Source organism: Pinus tabuliformis, chromosome 5_1, assembly GCF_031772625.1.
Source record: "Pinus tabuliformis cultivar Carrire ecotype Pingquan chromosome 5_1, CPIR1, whole genome shotgun sequence".
NCBI classification, from domain to species: domain Eukaryota; kingdom Viridiplantae; phylum Streptophyta; class Pinopsida; order Pinales; family Pinaceae; genus Pinus; species Pinus tabuliformis.
Genome location: NC_142305.1, coordinates 360,187,789 through 360,209,989, shown reverse-complemented (window position 1 = coordinate 360,209,989; position 22,201 = coordinate 360,187,789).

The following is a 22,201-nucleotide window of genomic DNA, read 5'->3' as shown; positions in this document are numbered from 1 at the left end:
TAGTGTTCTTCAGTTCAATGTAGAGAATGATAGTTCATTACAGTTTTCTAAATGATGTTTTTGGGTATAAGAATTGTTGGGTTCATTCCATGGATGTTCTAGTTGTTTTGTTGAATAGTTGTATAGATGAATATATCGATCATTGTACTCTTGTTTTATAAATCATTTTATGAAAATCTAATAAGAAGAAAAATTTGAAAGGGTTTTTCCCTTGTCTCCGACGAATCCCAGTGTCTCTATTTGTGTATGCTTTTTCTATTGTTCCTTTATCTTCCACTACATTTGTGATGATGATATTATGAATATTTCTACATAGTTTCATATGTTGTTGAATCATGATGTAATTATTAATAATGTTATGATGTTATGGGGTGAACTTAATGTGTTTATTAATAAATTCTATCAAATAAAAGAAAAATATATCCCTAAGAAAAATTAACATGGTATTAGAGGTGGGTTGAAGAGAATTCATGTAGATCACCCCCTTGGAGACATCTTTGGTGGAAGCAAGGAAATATGGAGGACACGTAAAAGACTTCTAAGGTTTGGAGAAAACCTTAGGAAATTTGTGTATTAGGGTTTGATGGATATTACAGAGCTAGGGTTTGACAAAAACCCTGATTTATGAAAACATTTTGAGATATGAAATGTAGTATGGTCAATAAGAAGATTCTCAAGAAATTGTGATAGATTTTATGAAGCCCTATATGGGATAGTCCCTAGTAAGCGTGGTTGTTGACAAAGTTGATTGAAATAGTGAAGGTAGTGTTGTTATATGAAAAATAGATAGTGATGGTTCTTGAACGTTGGTTCAAGAGGGAGAGGATCACCTCCCATTGAGGATAAGTTGTTTCTAATTTATGATGCTTCTCTATATGCTTACTTTTGTTTAGACTTATGTATCTATTATTGTTTTTTATCATTACTTATGCTTCGTGCATATATATTTGAGTATTTCTATGCTTCTAACTTATTGATGAGATATGATAAGTGGATACTTCTTGAAGATCATAGCTAGTGTAGGAAGAGAAGATCTAGCATCAGAAAAGAGGCATATGATGAAAAGGTGATAATGTGCTACAAGATACCTATGTAAAATAGGAAGGTACATGGGTATCTGTTATGAAACCAGCTCAAGAAAAGATAGAAAAGAAAGGTCAACGCCTTAGAATTCAGCCTCTTCGAGGGGGAAACCTCCTTTACATTACATAAATGAACAATTCTTGGATGCCACAAATGACAAAACCTCCTTTCTATATATAGGAGTCTAAGGAGTCACAATATAATCCAGCCGACCTAACAATAATAATATAAAGCCACAAAAATAACAATAGAGGGATCCTATGGGGCACAAAAATAACAATATGGGGGTAATAGGGGCACAACAATATAAATAAGGGGTATAACTACAATAGTAATGGGGTAATCACTAGTATTATAGGGATCCAACATGCCCCTCTCCTTCAAAAAAGTGTTGTCCTCAATGCTTGAGCAGTTCTGGATACTTCTGCATAAAATTCTCATCCTCCCATGTGGAATCTTCAGCGGATAAGTTCTTCCACTTGATAAGATACTCTGAAATTGATCGATTTCGTAGCTTTCGAGTTCTTGTTTCTGTGACTGCTTCCGATTCCAATATAATTTTTCCTTCCTCGTCAAGTTCTGGCAATATTGTTTGAACTGGGAGCTTGTCGCCTATAACCTTCTTTAAACATGAAACATGGAAAACTGGGTGCAATCGAGAAGCTGCAGGAAGCTCCAATTTGTATGCCATAGTACCAATCTTTTCCAACACCTTGTACGAACCATAATACTTTGGTGATAATTTATTATCCTTCTTAGCTTGCTTTAGGGACATTTTCTTATATGGTTGTAGCCGTAGGAATACCCAATCACCTACATCAAAACTTCTTTCACTGCGATGTTGATCTGCCTGTTGTTTCATTCTATTTTGTGCCAACACGAGGTTATCCTTTAAGAGTTGGAGGACTTGTTGTTGATGTTTGATGTGATGTTCCACTGCCTGAACCTTAGAATTTTCTCTTAAATATGATGTGATTGATGGTGGTTGGTACCCATAAAGTGCCATAAATGGGGTCATTTTTGTTGCTGTATGGAAGGAAGTGTTATACCACCATTCAGCCAGAGGCAACCATTTGACCCATTGTGTCTGTTTTTCAGATACAAAGCAACGAAGATATCCTTCCAAACATTTGTTTACTATCTCAGTTTGCCCATCAGATTGAGGATGATAAGATGAGCTATGAGCTAACTGAGTACCAAGACAAGAAAATAATTCTGTCCAAAAATTTCCAGTGAAAATGGGATCTCTGTCACTTACAATAATTTTGGGTTTCCATGTAGCTTTTGAACTGTTTCCATAAATGCAGTAGAAACTGTACTGGCTTTAAATGGATGTGATAATGCACAAAAGTGTGCATACTTGGTAAGTCTGTCAACTACCACCATGATGACACTCTTTCCCTCAGACTTGGGTAAACCTGTGATAAAATCCATTGAAACCTCCTCCCAACGTTGGCTTGGAATGGATAAAGGTTGTAATAGACCCGGTGTCTTAATTGTTTCAACTTTATTTTGTTGGCAAACCAAACATTCTGCCACAAACTTTTGAATATCTGATTTAAGGCCATCCCAAAAAAATTCCTTCTTAACCCTGTGGTAAGTTTTTAAAAATCCTGAGTGCCCTCCTAAGGGAGAAGTGTGCAATTCCATAAGAATCTTTTGTTTTAGCTGGGAATTCTTACAGAGGTATAAGCGATCTTTGTACCATAACGAATCATTTTCCAGCTAAATGTATCAGAAGTACTGGAATCTTGTTGTAGCTTTCGAATAAGTGCCCACACTTCTTTGTCATTCTTCCATTCCTCCTTTGCTTCGTTTATCCAATCTGGTTGGATAATAGAAATGGCACACAACAATGCTTCCATATCCTCATCCTTTCTTGAGAGTGCATCTGCCACCACATTTTGCTTCCCTTTTTTGTAGATGATTTCAAAGTCATAACCCAACATCTTTGTGACCCACTTTTGTTGCTCTTCAGAGGATAATCTTTGTTCTAAAAAGTATTTAAGGCTATCATGATCCGTTTTTACCTTGAAGTGTCTTCCCATTAGGTAGGGTCGCCATTTCTTAAGTGCATGGAGTATTGCCAACATTTCCTTCTCATAAATAGCTTTGCTTAAAAACTTTCCCTTGATTGGACGACTTTCAAAAGCAATGGGTCTTTCATCTTGCATTAGAACAACACCAATTCCATTTCCTGAAGCATCACATTCCACAATAAAGGTTTTTGTGAAGTTCGGTGTAGCTAAGACCAGTGCTTGGCACATTGCCTCTTTAAGATGTTTAAAGGCCTTTGTTGTTTTCTGAGTCCATGAAAATGAATCTTTCTTCAATAATGTTGTTAGAGGTGCTGCTATTCTCCCATAATTCTTAACGAACTTGCGATAATACCCTGTCAACCAAAGAAATCCTCGCAGATGCTTTATGGATGTGGGGATTTTCCATTCCTTAATGGCTTTAATTTTGCTAGGGTCTACCTTAACTCCTTCATGAGATACAATATGACCCAAATATTCCACCTCCTGGACTCCAAAGAAACATTTGGATCTTTTTGCATATAATTGTTTCTCCTCCAATAGTTGTAGCACCTTGTCAACATGTTCAACATGATCCTTCCAAGACTTGTTGTAGATTAGTATATCATCAAAAAATACTAACACAAATTTTCTAAGGAATGGTTTGAAAATTGAATTCATCAAACCTTGAAATGTTGAAGGTGCATTGGTAAGGCCAAAAGGCATGACCAAAAATTCATAATGACCCTCATGAGTTCTAAATGTCGTTTTCAGAATGTCTTCAATCTTCATTCTGATTTGATGATATCCCGAATGAAGATCCAACTTGGTGAAGTAAATTGATCCATGCAATTCATCCAGTAATTCATCAATGACAGGAATGAGGAACTTATCTTTAATAGTGAGCTTGTTGAGCTCCCTATAATCTGGACACATGCGCCATGATCCATCCTTCTTGTGCACCAATTATACCAGCCTCTAGCATTTTTGCAACCATACTTTCAATTTCACTTTTTTGGACATATGGATATCTGTACGGCCTGATGTTTGGAGGAACACTTCCTGGAATCAGATGAATAGCATGATCATGATCACGCATAGGTGGGAGACCTTTGGGAGTCTCAAATACCTTGGAATGATTGTCGAGGACTTTTTGGAGATCTGGAGAAATAGATGATTCCAATGTGGAAACATCTAGCGAACATAATTGTGCAATTACACCTCTTTGCTCCTTTTTTAGAAGCTTTGTCATGCCATTAGAGCTGATTATCTTTCCTGGTTTCCCTGCAATACCCCTTAATTCAACTTCCTTTCCTTCCATAGAAAATTTCATGAAAAGTTCTTGAAAATTAAAAGCTATTGTACCCAAGGATTGTAGCCATTGGACTCCTAGTACAACATCAGCACCTCCCATTGGAATGGAAAGCATTGGGCTAGTCAATACATATTCTCCCATGGATAGCTTGATATTATGGCACTTTCCAGAACAATTTATTGTTCCTCCATTTGCAATCATCACTTGACACTCTGGTGCTGGATATAGGAAGCAATTCAATTCTTTTGCTACCCTACAATGAATAAAATTGTGGGTTCTTCCTGAATCAATCAACACTATTACCTTTTTCTTCTTGATTTGTCCTTCTATCTTGATGGTTTGAGGAGTGGTAATTCCCGCCAATGCATTACAAGATATGGTCGGATTTATTTGTTCTTCATTTAGGCTTTGTTCCTGAAATATATCCTCTTCTTTTGAACTTTCTTTCTCCTTTTCTTCTTCCTCTTCACAATCTATGTAGAATAATTTCTTCTCAGCACACTTATGACCTTTTGTGTATTTGCTATCACAACTGTAACAAAGCCCTTTTGCTCCTTTTTCTTCCAATTGTTGTGGTGTCAACCTTGTAGGTTGTGGAAGACTATGGGCAACAACACTTCCGTCTTTATAGTTGTGAATGGTATGCTTCCTAGTTGCCATAATTTTGCTTTCCATTTTTCTTGCTAACCTGAATGCCTTCTCTAATGAATCAGGTTCCCAAAGGCGCATATCATGTTGGATATTATCCTTTAAAGACCCTATGAACACATCAATCCTATGCTCCTCTGGAATATCTTTTACCCTTATGTTCAATTTTTGGAACTCCTCAATGTGCTCCATTATTGAACCCTTTTGTTTGAGACTTATCAATTGGCTAAAAAAAGTGTTGCTTTTTGTATCCTCATAATGTGCTATCAATTCTTCCGTAAAAATTGCCCAAGTGATAAATTGTTTACGAGAACAAAGACATTGATACCATACAAACTGATTTGGTTCCAAATATAAAGTTGCCATACGTACCTTTTGTGTGTTTTGCACATTATTGAGATCGAAGAATTGCTCCATCTATAATATCCATGTGGCGGGATCCTTGCCATCAAACTTCCTCATATCGATTTTTGGAACATGGTGAGTCTTCGATCCAACATTAGAGTCTATGGAATCATGATTAACATTTCTTTTGTTCTCATCATGAGTTTCCTTTAGTACTCTTTCACCCTTAGTGACCATTTCTTGTAGCAACTTATTCATATTTATCTTCAATTTGTCCATGTCTGTCTTCAAATCTATCTTCAAATCATCCATCTTAGCTTCCACGTCAATCATCTTAGCTTATACGCCTTTCTTTAAACATTCAATCTTAGCTTCTACACCTTTCTTTAAACCATCCATCTTAGCTTCTACATCTTTCTTTAAACCATCCATCTTAGATTCTGTTCCTTTTTGTGCAAGCGACAGTTGTTGCACTTGGTCTTGTAATTTTGATATATCATGTTGCATTTCTTCCTCTTCTTCATGAGTCATGTTAGAGCTTTCAGGTTACTTACTAGGTGTTTGCATTTTCTTTCCTCGGGGCATCAGTTACTGATAATAATGCTCTACTATGCCCTTTGAATTCCTTCAAAATAAATTTTCCAACCAAGCTTAAGCAAAAATTTAAGAAAATCTACACACCTTTTTTCACTTTGTAGGAGCTCGATATTGCCTCTGATGTATCTCTGTACTTTCCAATCATCTACTTCTGAGTTTGCGAGCTGCAGTAGCCCTCTGTGTCCTCTTTCCAATGCCACAAGTCTGACCCAAATTGGATTCTCCAAGGAAGAGTTATGTGAAATTTCCCACAGTGACTTGCTTATAGACTAATTCAGTAGAGCGAACTTGTACGACGTGCCACGAGTCACTGTTTCGACCTTTGGATCTGAAACACACATAAAAGAAACTACAGTCCCTTCTCTTTGTGTAACTTTTTACGAAATTTAAATCCGATCCTCAGAGAGAAAGTTATGACGATTTTCCCCAGGTCACATGTTTTGAATGTAATTCAGGAGTCTGCAAAAAGACCAACTTCCTCAGATCATATCTCCGAAAATATCTCGCAAAAAGCTCTGAAATTCGGACCCACAGTTCAACGACCATTCTTCTCAAATGGGTTTTTTTTGTGACTTCTGAAACGTCACAGAAAAAAAGTTATAGCGAAAATTCCACGATGACCTGTTTGGAGCAGCGAAACCCTAGAATCCAAAGCTCTGATACCAAATGTTATGAAACCAGCTCAAGAAAAGATAGAAAAGATAGATCAACACCTTAGAATTCAGCCTCTTCGAGGGGGAAACCTCCTTTACATTACATAAATGAACAATTCTTGGATGCCACAAATGACAAAACCTCCTTTCTATATATAGGAGTCTAAGGAGTCACAATATAATCCAGCCGACCTAACAATAATAATATAAAGCCACAAAAATAACAATAGAGGGATTCTATGGGGCACAGAAATAACAATATGGGGGTAATAGGGGCACAACAATATAAATAAGGGGTATAACTACAATAGTAATGGGGTAATCACTAGTATTATAGGGACCCAACAATATCCAATCACTACAAGGTATGTATGGTGGTATGTTTTAGCTACAAACTGGGTGGCAAGTTAAGCCGTAAGGTACGATTAGAATGTCTATTTCACAAATCACAAATAAATATGAAAGTGATTTGGATTCATGGTTATTATGATAAAATGGTGCACCTGGTATTGAACAAGTATCCTACTTCTTGATCATGGTGAACTTCTTTATTCTATGAGGCACTTAATCTTGATCTTTGATATAGTGGTATACTTTATGTTTAGCTAACATCTATCATTTTGGATATTTTGATCCCATAAATAAGGTTAGTACCTTCACTCTAGTAGATGGTAACTTGACGCTATTTGTTTGTGAAAAGCATGGTAGCCATGATGATATAATCATAACAATGAGAATGATATTCAACATCTTATGTTGACCATGGGTATGCTTTGATGCATTTAGTGATTATGGCATATGGTAAAATTGAATTTCATGACTTGATGGATTGAGTTATGTGACAAAGAAGTAATGTTTTGATCATGATTCTTGAAGTATACTCCTATTAGCTATTTGAAACTAACCCTTGACGAAATATTGATATCATGATGATGTAGATGATGATAACATGATATAACCATGATAAATATGTGGTATAGTCTGACTTTATTATCTAACGTATATGTTGATGCATGATAACGTTGTAGACAGGATTATGAAATGAATGAAGATGACTAAAGTTGCTTCCTATTCAAAGGGAGAATATCTCCATAATATCCCTTATCCTATTATCATTTTCATTATTCGTATATTATTTATTGTTGAAGTATGATTTGTGGACATGAATAGACAAACTTCTTACATTGTTGGTCTATAGAAAATTTATAATGTGAGGAGACAGAGTTTTCACTTACCCTAAGCCTCAGTCACATGGAACAAAACCTACAGCTGCGACTATAGCATCTTAGTTGCATGAAGAAAGGTCAAAGGTGAGCTATAGTCTCCTAACCATATGTAGGAAGGCCTATCGGTGTGATTATGCATGTTGGACATAAAAATGTTGTTTTGTGCATGAAATCAGATCTTTACATGAAGGATTTCAAGCCAACATATGTAGAGCTGAGAACAAAAATATTTGTGAGTAGTACAGTTTAATATAATATGAATATATAGACTGAACTTGTGTTTGCAGGTGGGCAGGATATCCATAAAGATATGTGATTATGTTTGAAGTTTTTTCTACAAGAGTTTGACATGATTTGGTTGTTTAATATAGAAAAGCAGTGTTTGGAGTGTTGACATGATGATGACTTAGAACATAAAATTGATGTTGAAAAATGTTTTTAGGCTATAGGTGTCTCTACGATAAAAAAAAAATTATTTGACCAAAAATATAATTATTTGATTTAATGAATGATGATTTTTGTTATGTAGGCATAGTCTCCTTTAGTGACTAATATGGGTATCTGATAATGGTTTTGTATTGGCATCCTTGTTTCTAGCACAATGGGTTGAAGTATTGACAATTGTGATTCAATACGAAGTAACATGACAATGAATGGATGGAACTGGCATAAATAATTCTTGGTGTATGCAAGTTCATATAGTGACTTATATTATGATCATGATGATGACTTGATGAAGTTTGGATTGATATTGTGTGGTAGATGAAAAATTCTTGGCATGACAATGGATGAAGTCATGACTTGATGAGAGCACTACTAGGCACCTGGTCTAAAGAATCTGATATTGTGATGATTTTGATACTGATTCTGATCTGGCATCTAATATTTGAGAATATTACTTATTTGATTTTATTGTAAAATATTAAGTATATTGGTTTGGAAAAATGTTATGTTTGCAGAAATATTTGTGTAAAGTAAGCTCAATGTTTTTTCCCCTAGATCCCAAAACCAGGACTACCAGCTTGATTTTGCATCATGTTCCTTTAAATGTTACAATACATATTTATACATGCTAAGGCATCCAACACCATGGACCGAAAACCATTGCATCCAAAACCATGGACCAAAAACCATCGCGTCCAAAACCATATGCGAAAACCATGCAAAAAACCATAGGTAGGTATGCCCAACCTAATAAAGGATCCACAAAAAAATTCCCCAGGGTGCTTCCGTGGACCGCATAGAGGGGGGCTACCAGCCCCCCTCAAACTGCCCAGATAGGGGGGGTTTCCGCCCCCACTATGCAATGTCCGCAATGAAGGGGGGGCTTCGCCCCCCCCTAATGCCCCGGTAAACTACGTGGGCTAGTAGTCGAAAGAATATAACACAACCCAAATTTCTCCCACTTGTGTTTTTCTTTCCATAAGGGGCCACAGGAGAGCTGAGTCATTTATCTAGCCATGCAAAGCCCATTTTCTCTCTACACCAAGAGAACTTCTAAGAGCTCAAAAATTTTTCAATGCATCTGCAATATTCTTCAATGTGTCCACCTTTACCAGTAACACCTTTTTGTCTTCTATCATATCCCTCACAAAGTGATACTGAACATCAATGTGCTTTGTCTTTGAATGATAAGCAGGGTTCTTTTCCAAGAAAATTGCACTTTGGCTATCACAGTCTATCCTTATAGCCCCATGTACTAACCCCATACTTAAACACAATCTCTGCAACCAGACTACTTCCTTGCTTGCATGAGTGGCTGCCATGTATTCTACCTCTGTAGTTGAAAGTGTCACTACAGATTATTTCTTACGCATCCAACTGACCGCACCTCCAAACAGGTTAAACACATAGCCACTTGTAGATCTTCTCTGATCCAGATCTCCAGCCTAGTCTGCATCAACAAAGCCATGAATATCCAAACCTAGTCTTCCTTGGTAGCACAAACCATAATCACTATTGCCACACAAATACCTAGAAACCCACTTCACTGATGTCGAATGCTCATTCCCTAGTTTTGACATAAACCTACTCAATACTCCCACTACATGTGCAATGTCTGGTCTAGTACAGAAGATCGCATACATCAGGCTACCGACTACACATGTATATGGAACATGGGACATTTCCTCTTCCTATTCTTGTGTGAGACACTGTTCAGTAGATAACTTTACACCTACAGGAATAGGAACCTTCACCGATTTACTATCCTGCATATTAAACCTTTGTAGTATTATCTCGACATACTTCCTTCGGTTTAACTAGAGCGTCGTCTTTGCCTGATCTCTTTTAATTTCGATGCCCAAAATATAGTTTTCAGCACCAAGATCTTTCATGTCGAATTTGGAGGACAATTGGGTCTCCAAGTCCTAGATAATTTCTTTGTCATTTCCAACTAGAAACATATCATCCACATACAAGACCAAATAGATAACACCGTCACCAATTAATTTAAAATACACACAGTGATATGCTTTGCTTCTGGTGAAGCCATGTCCCCATATAAATGTATCAAATTTATGATACCACCTCCTCGGTGATTATTTTAGCCCATACAAAGACTTATTTGCCTTGCATAGCAGTTCTTTCTTACTCTTCACCGCAAAGCCTTCAGGTTGCTTCATGTAGTTCTCCTCTTCCAGATCCCCATGAAGAAATTGTATATTCACATCAATCTATTTTACCTCAAAATAAAAAGAAGCAACAACAGATAAAAGTAATCTAATAGAAGCTACCTGGGCAACAAGAGAAAAATATCACAAAAATAAATTCCTGGCACCTGGGAATAACCTTTTTCTACCAAACAAGCTTTGTATTTCTCCACCTTTCCTTCTGCATTTGTCTCCTTCTTGAAGACACATTTGCTACCAATGGGTTTCTTCCACCCGGCAACTCCACCAGATCCCAAGCCTCATTTTTCTGCAAAGATGTCATTTCATCAACCGTTGCCTCTTTCCAAAGTTTTCCATCCTCTGAATCAACTGATTCCTTCACAATTATGAGATAATTAGTAATAGATAAAGCAAAATTTGAATAGAAAGTAGATGTACTATACCTTTCTGGTTGCCTTCTTTCTCGAGCTAATCTTCTCACACCTTGAGTTTGTGGCTCTTCCTCTTCTGATTACTTTTTTTTTGCAGAGTTTGATTCTTCCTCCTTAAGCTCAAACTCTATCCTCTCAGGCTCCTTTCATTGAACTTCATGCTTAATAACATCTTTCACCTCTCTTTAAACCATCTTATACCCAATAAAGATGCACTTTTTAGATTTACTATCGACTTTTATTCTTTTCACCTTTGGAACATGTACATATGCATCACATCTAAATACCCTCAGATGTGAAAGAGATGGTTTCTTACCAATGCATACCTCTTGTGGAGTCTTATCCTTCAATGTTGATGAAGGTGATCTATTGACCAGGTAACATGTTGTCTTCACTACCTCTTCCTAGAATTCCTGTACTAACCCGACACCACTAAGCATGATTCTTGCCCTTTCCATCAATGTCTTGTTCATTCTTTCTACAACTCCATTTTTCTCTGGTGTGTATGGAGTAATATTATGTTGTGTTATACCACTCTTCTTACATAATTTTTTAAATTCCTTGTTGTAAAACTATCCATTGTTATCTGACCTTAGAACCTTTATCTTCTTCTTTGTCTGGATTTCCACCAGATCCTTAAATTCTTTAAACGTGTCAAAGACTTCAGATTTCTTATTAAGGAACTATATCCATGTATTCTGTGTGAAGTAATCTATAAATGATACATAGTACACAGACTTACCCAGTGATGGAACCTTCATAGGTACAAACACATCATTGCGCACAAGCTCTAATATTTGTTTCACCGTCTTACCACTAGAGGGGAAACTCACCCGATTCTACTTCTGATATACACAATTTTCAGAGAAATCAAAATCTCGAGAGCTATTACTCATACCTTCTACCATACCTTTACCATGAAGTATTCGAAGCCTGTTCTCTCCAATATTTCCAAGCCTTTGATGCCATAACATGATCTTTTCTCTAAAGACCACTAGATTTTCTGCTCCACTTTCAGGAACCACAGAAATATTTCACCCATCAACAACAGTGCTACCTTGCAGCTTGTATAGAGTTCCAATATGAACTCCCCGTATCAATACCAATGCTCCCCGAACGATCTTGTAGGTATCCTTCTCGAATGTTGTTTTCACACTTGCATCATCCAGCTTTCTTACAAAAATTAGATTTTTGTCCAATGTAGGAATATGTAGAACACTCGGAAGTGTTCTAACCTTTCCATATTGCAACTTCAACTTTACTTTTCTGCAACCAACAATTTTAACCTTCCTGTCATCCCCCAAGGATACATCACCGGCATCATATTTCTCATACTCGTAGAGCCACTCTATATGGGGAGTGAAGTGAAAGGATGAACCTGATTCAATCAACCATGCCTCATGATCTACATGTGTACTTGAGGATGCCAAGTACACACCCCCACCTTCATTTGAGGTGGTTTTCGCTTGTGCAGAAGGAGCATCATCAGATCCATTTCCTTTTTCAGGAGATTTAGATCTATAGTCCCTTTTGCAGTGCCCTTCCTTTCCGCATTTCCATCACACCACCTTTATAGGTTTTCCTCGAAATTTAGATCTCCCTCTAGATTTAGATCTCCCACTCGATGACTTATTTTTGTTTCTTCTTTGGGACCTTCCTTATATAGACAAGGCATCACAATTCTGGCTCTCCATATTTTTCTATTTCATTTCCTATGTCAACAAGGATGAGACTATTTCATCAAACTGCAACATAGTTACATCACTACCTATTGTAATAACCAGACCATCCCATGAATCTGGTAGAGAACACAAAATACTAATGCACTTATCTTCATCTAAAATTTTAATATATAAATAGATAATAACTGACTTACCATAGTCTTAAATGCGTTCAAATTCTTTGTCACTAAGTCTCCATCTTTCATCCTTAGGTTATACAGCTTTTTCTGTAGGAAAATATTATTCGCCAGAGACTTAGATTGGTACAAAGTCCCTAACTTGTCCCACAAGGCCTTAGACATAGCTTCCCATGATACATTTAGCAATACTGAATCTGAGACACATAATCATATTGTTCTATTTGCCTTCTAATCCAACATCTTTCGTTCTTCATCGAAAACTCCCGTTGGTTTAGTACCCAGATCTACCGTGATCCGCTAATCTTTATCCACCAACAAATCCTACATCTTGAGTTACATAACTCAAAAATTTGACCATTAAATTTATTGATCTCTATCTTTACATTATTTGCCATCTTCTTTCACCACTAGAATCGATCCGATAGATCTCCCACTGAACAGGGTCTACCACAGGCCCAAGAAAAACCCCTTAGCAACAAAGGCATCCTATTGAAGCCAAAATAGCTCTGATATCAAATGTTGTTTTCCCCCGGATCTGAAAATTGAGAATGCCAGCTTGATTTTTCATTACATTCCTTTTAATCTACAATACATATTTATACATGCCGAAGCGTCCAATACCATGGAGAAAAAACCATTGCATCTGAAACCATGGACCGAAAACCATCCCATCCACTTGGCTGAATTCATGATTGACCTACTTCATACACATAGAGTTTCCACCGAGCACCCTTCAATATATTTTCATGCGATGATCTATCTTAGATCTAAGACGTTATTCATGTGATATGTTACAGCATGGATGTACTGATTATGTTTGGGAGTATTATTGATGAGCGCATCTGGGTGCTTCCTTAGTAATATGCCATGATATGAGAGGTTCTTAGCTTTAAGCATGACTAAGGTTGACTATGATGTTTCTAGCATGATGAGCTATGAGGAAGAAAGAAGAACCAGGAAGGATGAATAGCTACGAGGAAGGATGATAAAAAGTGGGATCCAATTGGCAGAGAATCCCATATATAGTTTTGATTGAGATATCTTCATATATTAAGACAATGTTTTTGTACGCGATAAGAATAGACTTGCGATTGACACCTCCTTGAGAGGGAGGATGAATATGGTATCTTTTTTGTGATATATTTCTGATTTTTTATGTTCTAATATGATATTTAATGTAATGGCTTTCATGAAAAAGAGACTCCTTTTATTTCTTCATTATGATCAATTTGATACCTAAAATGAACATAATAATATGAAATAGATCATTGATCGAGGACACTAAGCCAACTCTTCCCACCCTTTCTGAGCTCCCAGGGTGAGGAATTGAGATAAAAGGGCTCCTGGGGTTGAGGTAACTCTAGAAAATAGGGTTCACCCCTATCTATTACCCAAAACGTTATAGATGCTGCTCCCTTATCTTCATAGGTTCGAAGATATTTCTCCCCTATTTTCATATGGTTGGAGATGTTCCTCCCCTATCTTGGTATTTGTACAGTATACCCTAGTTAGAATCATACCCACAAGCTGGTCTTGTTGGGAATATTTCTTCCCATTTTCCCAGCACATTGAGAGTGTCCTTGGGGTGTTCAACCCAAATCGATTATTATGTAGGTGTTCTACCACGTGACTAACGACAGTCATCAATGGGAAAATCAACAGGCAATAAGATTGTGTTGATATATTTTCCCCTATGTGCTTCTAGGTTGAGAATGAGCTCCATGATGTAATTCTAGGGTTGCGATGTGCTCCCTTATGTGTTTGGATATCATATTCCTTGATATGGGATTGTAGTAGTAGCTCCCCCATGAGATTCTGGATCGAGATGTGCTCCCTGATGTGGTCCCATTTTGAGATATGCTTGCTAAGGATATGCTCTTCGATGATGATTTGAACTAACTCTCCAATGTGATTTTGGGTAGTATCTCAATGGATAGAGGGTCGTAGATTGAATTCCCCTCCAATGTCAAACTTATTATTATTTCACATTTGAGAGTGTTCATCATATGAGCATGGAAAATCAAGAGATAAGAAAGAAAAATGAAGAGATGAATTGATATGATTAGTGATGATACACAATGATGAGATACTTGAGATTGGATATGATTTGATGAGAGTATACATCTGACATGATGCAGGTGAAATTCTCCCTACTTGAGAGGCAGTGTTAAGAATATGAGACCACCATAAAATTCCACTTTGGACAAATAACCTTATGGAGATAATTATTACATTTAATTCCTCTTTCTGGTAGGACCAAAATAAACCCAAATACCACTCAAATCAGATAAGGGAAAGTGTACTTCTAAAGAAAATCCCACATGTGGAAATTTGTCAAGGTAAACCATAAAGCAAAGTGAAAACCCTTGGAAAGCTATAAATAAAAGTGACCTCTACCTCATTTGGACAATTTCATGAGACACTCCTCTATATTGGTTTTTTTCTTGCACAGGCCTGAGGCTCATCCGTAAAGGATCAAGTTTTCTCTGAGGTGAAATTACAATGTCTAAAGATTGCGTATCTGATTTAGGGTTTTAGGCCTTAGTTACAAGCACAACAAATAAAGGATTAAACCACAGTCACTTGCATAGAAGCCCATCCATGCACCCAGACACTTCTAGTTTTAAAAACGACTCTCCATCCATGTGATTGGGCGTTAGGGTTTCCACAATTCATATTTGACCCGAGTAGCTTGCATGTTAGGCTTAAGTGAGTGACTCAAAAACTATAATCACTTTCATGACATTGTTGGGGCAATGATATGAATAATAGAACATCAAAAATTTACTTATCAACTAGGGATTCATAATTAGTAGAGCCGATGCACTATATGTTTCGATAATATATAAGTTCATATGTTTGATGAGTATAGCCTAGATAAGATGCACTCAAAACCAATACTCCTTTTTACAATTTTTAATCTAACTTCCTCACACAACTTATAGATTAGAAATAACAAATCATAAATAGAATCTAAGCAAGCATGTGATCTGAAGGGTCTTGCTCAGATAATGAGTCTATCCATTTATAAGCTCATGAAATACAAGATGGATTCAACTCTATTTTCCTGTAGAAACTAGTTTCAATCACTGAACTAAAATCATCTCACTACACTCAAATATCAAGGAAAGAATCATTCCTAATTTAATTAGTTCTTAAGGAAGATATGCGTTCTTATATAGGAAATGTTAGGTATAGCAAGAGTATTCATTTAACAACACATGCAGGTGAATCGTGAGATATCTTATCTTAACTTTTCCTATTCTTGAAAATAGAAATCAACAATTAAACATACAAATTGAGAAAAAAAAATTGGATTCACAAAAATAATGAATCCTTACTCAAAAACTAATAGCTCCATACTTATCTCACACACTCTCAAATAGATTACTCACATAGAAAAGAACTGAAATCACATCAAATGTTTTGAAATTGAATCATAACATTGAGTCAGTCTTCACACACAAACCAAACTATATTCACAATAATGATAATAAAAATTTCCCTTGATGGATTGAGTGGGCGCTTCTGAAGCTAAAAAGGAAATCTGAGAGAACTAGAGAGCTAAAGACTATTAACACCATAGACTTATCAAATTTTTCTCATACTATTTATTTTAGAAATGGTTTACAAAGTTATTTTCTCAATTAAATCTCCAACATAACTGTACTATCTAAATCTTTTCATATCACCTATTATCTATGAGCTTTCTCTTATAGAGGAATGGCCATTACATACAAATATTAAAGATATTGTCAAAACATCATTTAGATATTAAAATCAATCCATCACATCGCTTTTCTTCACATATTTGGCTTCATCCTCATGACATGTAGTGCATGAGAATGAAGCATATCTTTATTTCCCATAAAAATATGATTCTTTGACAATTAGTTCCCTTGGTCTCATTGAAAGTAGCTCACTTGAATCATCGAAAGATGAAAAATCAGGTCTGGTACTAGATGAACACAAGTACCAGATGAATAAGGTTGGTATTGGATGGATAATATTAGTGACGGATGAAAAGGAACAAAGTATTAAAATCTATTTGCATCAATAAAAATAGTTAGAGAATATAAAGAAACATTTATTCTATTTCTGCTAATAAGAAAGCATAAAAACCATTCTTTAAATACAAATTACCTCATATGTTCACAAGGATGCTAAAATTTATGTTCTTGAATAATATAGCCAAGTTGTGAATAGGTTTTAGGTAAAGTTGTTCAAAAATAGAAGACAATATGGGGTATTAAAGGCATAAAAAAGGAGACCCAACATTCCTCCATGCCTACATCATTGCATGTCCTCATGCAAAAAGTGTTTCATTATTCCTCAAAATTTCAAAATGGACTCTTCTTACAACTTGCCTCAACATCAGTTGATTGGATCTAGGATATTCAAACCTGAAGCCTCTTATTTGAACTCCCTTTTCATAAGCCTTGTATATTTTATAAGGCTAAGAACCTTCTTAAGCTTGGTGGAGACCTCATTGTACTCATATTGTAACCTTCGGTTATTCACCTTTAATTGCTCATTCTCTTTCATGTACCTATCCAAAAGCTTATACTCTTTTACTTATTTCTTTAGTTTTTCATTTTTCTTGTGAAGTCTCTAAATTATGATTGTCATCTGATGTATAGTTAAAGAACTAGCATGTTCAACTATTTCATGCTTAGTGATTTATTCACTAGCCTCGACTTATTTTCTTAATTATGTCAAGGTTTTTATAACTAATTCCTTTGTTTCACTAAGCATTTCAACCTGTGCATGTTTTTTTTCAGGTGAGGCAAAGATATCTACTAGATTTTCTAGACGAGAAGGGATATGAGTGTCCATTACCAATTTTTCCATGATCCTGGTAGTTTGGCATGTCAATGTTTATGACTCACCAGATTTGTTGTCAATATTGGGTATATTATCTTGAAAGAATCTCCTCATCTTCCTTCTGGTCTCTGACATCAACTCTAAGATTTCTCTTTTATATGCATGTTTCTCCCTTTTTTTAGAAGTTTTTGCTATGTGACCCTTTTCACTTATTCTAGGTTGTTTTGTCTATTTAACCCTCGATTCAAGAGTCTCCTCCTGAGGTAACTCAACAACTACCTCTGAAATATTCCCTATCCGTTCTCTTGCATCACTGTCAACTTTCTTCCTTTTCTTATTCTCACTATTTGAGGTTTTACTTTGAGTGGATGAATCAAGAGAAGTACTTTTACCTTTTAATGATCTTGTCACTGTTGGTGCATGAGATTCCTCCTCCTCTAGTGTTTTACCCTTGTCTAATTGGTTAACAAATTTTGGTGAAGTAGCATGATGTAGGAGAATTCAACTCAAAAGAATCGTTGTATTTTAGTAGACATAGGGGCTCTTATGTTTAAGGAATTTGGTTTCTCAAGTGTGAATTAATGTAAATACTTAGGTTTTGAGTGATTTTAATGAAAATAGGAACTAATTATGTATTGTGAGGCGTATTGTAAATGTTCTCGAATGAAGGGGAACATGAGAGAATCATGATAGTTGAGAGTTCATAGGAATTGATAGCTTTGGAAATTAATTATAGATCTTGGATTAAGAATTAGTTCGTGATTTATAGACTGAGAGGACTCTTAGGTTTTAGCTGAAATTATTAAGGATCTGAACTAGAAATTTCTTATAGACTCATTTTGTATAAATGTAAGCCTAAAAGGCGCAGTCAGATGTTAGCTAGTTAGTCAAGTCAAGTTAGTAATTAGAGGTTTGATTGTAAGCCTATGGGCAGATTGTGAAACAGAGGCCACTGACATTGGAAATCAGCCCAAACAGAAGAAATTGTGTAAATACTTGTTTATTAATACAAACAACTCGATTCTGAGTTTATGTGTGTGTATGGAGTAACTTAATTGTAATCTATGTGTGAACTAGAAGTAAGTTCTATGTAATAGAAGTTGCATGTGCAAAATCAGAGGTGAAATATAGAGAAGAGTAACAGAGAGGTATTGCGGCTTTATATACATGAATGGTACAAGAGGAAACCTTTAGTGTTACAGTGAAGGTGGAGAAGAATAAAGGTGTGAGTGAGGCTAAGTTAAGGAGAGAGTTATGTGATGCAGAAGAGCGAAGGACCAGAACCCTGAAGAAGCCGAAACTATAGAAAGACATTGAAGGAACATCATAAAAATGAAATAAAGAGATGGGCGAAGAAATGAGGAATGATGCACAAGAGTTGTTGGATCTGAAGATCAACGAATGAGGGTGAAGGTGATGGAAGAGAAATATTAAGTCATAAAATATAAGTAAAAGAAATGAACGGCAAATATTACATCCAAGTACTTGCAGAAGGAGAAAAGTGGGAATCAATATAGACCATCGGATCGACGGATCTGGTAGATCAACGATGATTAATAACTGCAGTTAGGGTAGTGAGTGTACGAGTGCCTTGATTATGGTTGAAGGCCCAGAATGGTTATTAGTCTTCGATCGCAAAATTCAACTGCTTACGTCATATTCCACTATGGGGGTTGAGGGCTTGATAAGCCGTGTCTTAGTTGAAGGGCTGTAGACAATAGGATTTTATGGATTCGTTATCCAATGGATATTGGGTTTTAATTTGATCGGAATTTAAATTCAAGGATGGAGGTGAATATTCATAGGTTAAGGTTTATAATCTATATTGGCTTCATAAGATTGGTTAAACATCCTGCAAGTGGTCTGTGCAATATCATTTTGGACCATCGGATCAAATGGGTTTTGATCTATGGCACAAGATCACCTAGAAACTATGTTGATCGAAAAGGACATCAATCGTCCTACTGTGGGTAAGATCGACGGTCGAGATTGAGCGATAAGGTTTGGGCAGAGTTGACCCGAGAAGGTTATAAGCATGGCTTTATTTCATTTGAAGTCTAGTGGTATTATTGCATATCGCATGCGAGAAGGAGAGGAATGTGATGAGGTCACATGTTGGTTCGATGCGAGATTGTGATAGTCATTGATCTAGTAGATGAATTTAACGGTGGGAAAGGAAAATTGCCTATCACAAGCTGGGAGTTCTAAATGCATGTTCTATTGAGTCTTTTGAACTCCGTGATTGCAATAAAGGATGAGCTAGTAGATAGAGTTGGGTTTGGCTCATATGCGCAGTTATAGAATTAACCAAGGGTGTCACAAAGGTTGATGGGTTGAGTTATAGTGTTCTACAACAAAGGATTACCAAAGGGTCAGATTGGAGTTAGTTATTAACTCATTTCGCATGAGACCAATTAAGGGGCCTTGAACCTTAAGTAATTAAGGTTTGACTAGGCAGGTCATTGGAATTCCTAGGATAGATGCAATTATTCATTTTATATTTATGCTGTGGGTGAAGCAGTATTTTCCTACGTCAGAGTGGTATCAATGCTGAATTGTGATTGAAACATTTGATGTTAACGCAACACAAAGATATTCTATGTGAAAATTTCTTTGAAAAAAAAATTAGAACAGAGTTATGTTTTGAAGGTGTGTATATAGGTGAATGGTGATCAAAGCAGGCAAGAGGAGATCAGATTCTTATCAGAAAAATAGTAATCACGTAGAGATAAAGTATGGCAGAAATTGGGAGAATTGAAGATGCAAGGGAACAAAGGACAATCCATTCAAAGTGTAGGTGAACGGTAGAACAAGATCATGTAGAGATCTTGAAGATGAGATGGTATGTTTTTATTTTAATTTGATTTGAAGATTTGAGTGTGTGTCTTTATATTGATACACAGGTGACAGCAAAAGAAGGTGAGAAGATTGTAGCAACCTAGAGCAAGGATTTCTCAATTGGTTCTAGAATAAAGAACCAGAGAAATGCTAAAAGACTGATCTCATAGGAGAGCAGCTTAGTGATGCATATGTAGCAAAAATGAGACTTGTTATAGTAGAGGTATTGTTTTAGCTCACAAAGACAATTCCACATAGGACGTGGGTAGAATTGCTAAGTAATGAAGGAAGTTGATAACACTTTCTATGTGAAAGAAGAGGTGGTAAGAATGAAGTATTCCATTGTGATCGAAATACAAGAGGACAGTTGTGTTCTTAGAAGATGTACACGATTTGAATCCTAGGAGCAAAGAGAAGTGCTCAAAAGAGGTTCCAGAGATAGAGAACCAAGGTCTTGCCAAAAGACCAAGTACAGAGGAAAGCTTGGTGAGCTAACTGGTAGCAAGGAGGACTTGCTATTGTAGAGGCTTTAATGCAACACATAGTGAGTGAGTGAGGAACTTATAGAGATGGAGGAGAAAATGACTATCGATAGTCGTAGTGGAGGTTATGAAGAAGACCATAGCAGAAGAAAAATGAAGAAAGAGAATGCCAGGGTAAATGGCAAGAGAATGAGCCAAGAGGAAATTGACAAAGAGATTGTTGAGATGAAAGAACAACTCAATGTGTTAATGATGATACTTGAGGAAAGCCAGAGACTAGGTTTGGTCTTGAAGAGCAAGCCAATGAAATGGCATAAGTTATAGAGAAGGCTATAGTAGAAGCAAGTAAGGTGGGTGATGGGAAAACTCAGAGAAGCTGAGTTTGAAATGGATGTCTCCATTTGTAAACCAGAGCAGGGAAAAGTTCTGGGTGAAGATGAAGACTTGAAGACTGAAACATCAAGTAAGACCAAAGGGTCACATGATTTTAAATCTAACAATTTGCGTATGTTTTTAGGTGAAACATGTGAAGATGGACAATTTGTTGATATTGTCATAAAAGAGGAAGAAGACAGGCAGAATCTAAATTATGTTTTGAAAGAAGAATTAGAGAAGGATATAAAGCAATCAAGTGAAGGAATTGATGAGATTGAAGAGAACCCCATTGAAATATTTTGGAATCATGTAAAGAACTTGGAACAATAGGAATACTTGGTGATTGAATCATCAAATGAGATCACGAGGTCCTGTGGTTTTACAACTGACAAGTTGTGTGCGAATGTAGGTATTGCAAAAGACAAAGCATTTTATGGAACTGTCTTGAATGAAGCCAAAATTTTCCAGGTAAAGTATGATCATGACTACCTTTCAAATGAAGATGAAGTTGAGTTATTACAATAGAAGGAGTTTATAAATTCCTTTCTTAGTGGAGGAGATATCTTCAATAGAGATGAGAGAGTTATGTCTTGTGATAAGGAATTCGCTATTGATGAGGACAAAGAGGAAGCGATTTTCTTATATGTCCAAAGGGAGAGTGATGGACAGGCATCTAAAACTATCAAGGAGATGGAGGATTGGAATTTTATTCTAATCAAGAATGAAGAAGTAGTGTCAACAAGAAGTTATACTTGTGACAAAGAGGAATATAGTGAGAATTTTACAAAGCTTTTAAGAGAAATTCCAAGTGAGATGGCAAATTTATGGCATGAGTTAATTCTTTTGGAGAAAAGGCTAGAAAACCAAAAAGTAATTGTTCATTTTGTAAAATCAGA